This window comes from Myotis myotis, unplaced genomic scaffold, assembly GCF_014108235.1.
Source record: "Myotis myotis isolate mMyoMyo1 unplaced genomic scaffold, mMyoMyo1.p scaffold_m19_p_6, whole genome shotgun sequence".
Taxonomy (NCBI): Eukaryota; Metazoa; Chordata; class Mammalia; order Chiroptera; family Vespertilionidae; genus Myotis; species Myotis myotis.
The window spans coordinates 61112065-61114530 of record NW_023416368.1 but is presented as its reverse complement, the minus strand read 5'-3'; the positions used below and the strand labels follow the sequence as shown (position 1 = coordinate 61114530).

At 37.7% G+C, this 2466-nt stretch overlaps 1 pseudogene; it reads left to right on the top strand.

Moving 5' to 3' along the window:
* Positions 1-276: 276 nt before the first annotated feature.
* Positions 277-2173, top strand: LOC118658475 (annotated as a pseudogene).
* Positions 2174-2466: the final 293 nt, after the last annotated feature.

Sequence of the window (2466 nt, the reverse complement as noted above, 5' to 3'; positions counted from 1 at the left end):
TTGGCAGCATAAATAAAAGTCTGACTTTCATACTCTATCCAACCAAATCCAATCAATACAATTAATCAAGTCTGCCCATCCATAAAATACTGTTTGAAATTTTTGTAAATGTATATATTTGTCAAAACATCTTCCATGTTGCTAACAATCTCACTGAAACAAAATCAGTTTGAGATAAGTGTTATTTCTTGAAAAGGTGTCTCTCATTTTCTCAGGTAAGTATTGTATAAGCTACTGTAATAGGACCAATTACCTGAGGCATATTAAGAAGCAATGATGCATAAAACCTTTCCCAGTATCAAGTTCAGAGCAGGACAAAAGGTGAATCCATTAATGTGAATGTTAAGACAAATGAAATAGAAAGTCACAGCTGTTAATTATGCAGGAAAAACAAATTAGAGTTCGTTACACTATTAAAATTTTTCTTAAATAAATTACTCAAATATAAATTTTGTCAATATTGTTTCTGAAGTTAAATCAAGAATGTGTTATATATATGTAAAAACAATAAAAATGGAGAACCTAATGCTTGTAATTTGTTATATTTTGGATTATGGATGTCCACCGATGTAATTGATAGTCATTATGAACAAAGAAGAAGGAATGGCTATCTCTCTGCTAAATCATCAAGGAACATTGCTGCAGCTCACAAGAAGACATAATAGATACATTTTTGTTCTTTTGGAAACTGGTACTCACTATATTAATCTCTATTCTATAAAAGAATCTCTAACTAAAAGGAAACTGAGTTTTCCTTTTAGAGAGTTATAATTTTTACACTTAAACATTTGTACTTATGTTACACATCAACTTATTTTTTCATTTACAGGTGTTAAGAACTTTACTCCAAATAACAAACTTCCATAACTCCCTATTATAGAACATAAATTTAAAAGAAAAATGCACACACGTTTTCCATCACTACTTAGGAAACCTTGTTTCCTTAGCAGACTGATCACAATTGAATTTCAATCAATTAAACTCATTAAGAGTGAAACAGTTTCACTGTGTTGATAATATATAGAATATCTTCAAGATCTTTGGTCAAAATCTTTAAGACAAAGACACAAAACTTTTAGATATCCTTTTAGCAGTTTTTTAAGCACTTAGAGTTCCTTCCTAAGGAGCTCATCAAAGGAAGATGCTGCCAATAACTATGCCCACAGGCACTACATCATTGTCAAGGAGATCATTGACCTCATCTTGGACCAAATTCGGAAACTGGCTGACAGGTGCACAGGTCTTCAGATCTTCTTGTTTTCCCACAGTTTTGGTGGGGGAACTGGCTCTATATTCACCTCCCTGCTGATGATATATATCTGTCGATTTATGGCAAGAATTCCAAGCTAAAGTTCTTCATTTACCCATCCACCCAGGTTTCCAGAGCTGTAGTTGAGCCCTACAACTTCATTCTTACCACCCACACCATCATGGAACACTCAGATTAGCCCTATTGTGTCCTCCATCACTGCTTCCCTGAGGTTTGATGGAGCCCTGAATGTTGATTCCAAACCAACCATGTGCCTATCTCTGTATCCACTTCCCTCTGGCCACATATGCCCCCGTCATCTCTACCGAGAAAGCCTACAATGAACAGCTTTCTGCAGCAGAGGTCACCAATGCTCTCAGCCAGCCAGCAAGATGGTGAAATGTGACCCCGCCATGGTAAATACATGGCTTGCTGCCTGTTGTACCTTGGGGACATGGTTCCCAAAGATGTCAGTGCTTCCACTGCCACCATCAAAACCAAGGCCAGCATCCAGTTTGTAGACTGGTGCCCCAATGGCTTCAAAATTGATATTAATTACCAGCCTCCCACTGTGGTCCCTGTTGGAGACCTGGCCAAAGTACAGTGAGCTGTGTGCATGCTGAGCGACATCACAGCTACTGCTGAGGCCTGGGCTCACCTGGACCACAAGTTTGACCTAATGTTTGCTAAGTGTGCCTTTGTCCCCTGTTATGTGGGTGGGGCATGTAGGAAGGAGAGTGTTCTCAGGCCCATGAGGACATGGCCACCCTTGAGAGTGATTATAAGGAGGTTGGTGTGGATTCCGTTGAAATAGAAATTATCATTTCTTTCAGTCCTGCAAGCATGTCATATCCAGAACGTCAGGTTCAACAGCTGACAGGTGTTAAAGCTTTCTGGTTAGACTGTCTTCACTTTTATCTGTGATCATGTCTGTCATTTTCATGTGTACCTATAAAAATATTTCCTCACATCTCAAAATAAAAGCACTGAGAAATAGATAAATAGTCAGAAAGCTGCCATAATTTGTTTTCTTGTATAATTGCATTTAAGTTTTGTTCAAGGTGTCTACCAAAGGCTGATACAAAAAACAACCATGGAAGACAAACAAAATATGGAAGGTTCTTTTTCCAATACCTATAAAGCTGGAATGTATTATCACATCAAGCCTGACTTTGTCCTATCTATGATATCAGTCCTTTAGTATCCATCTTTTTACC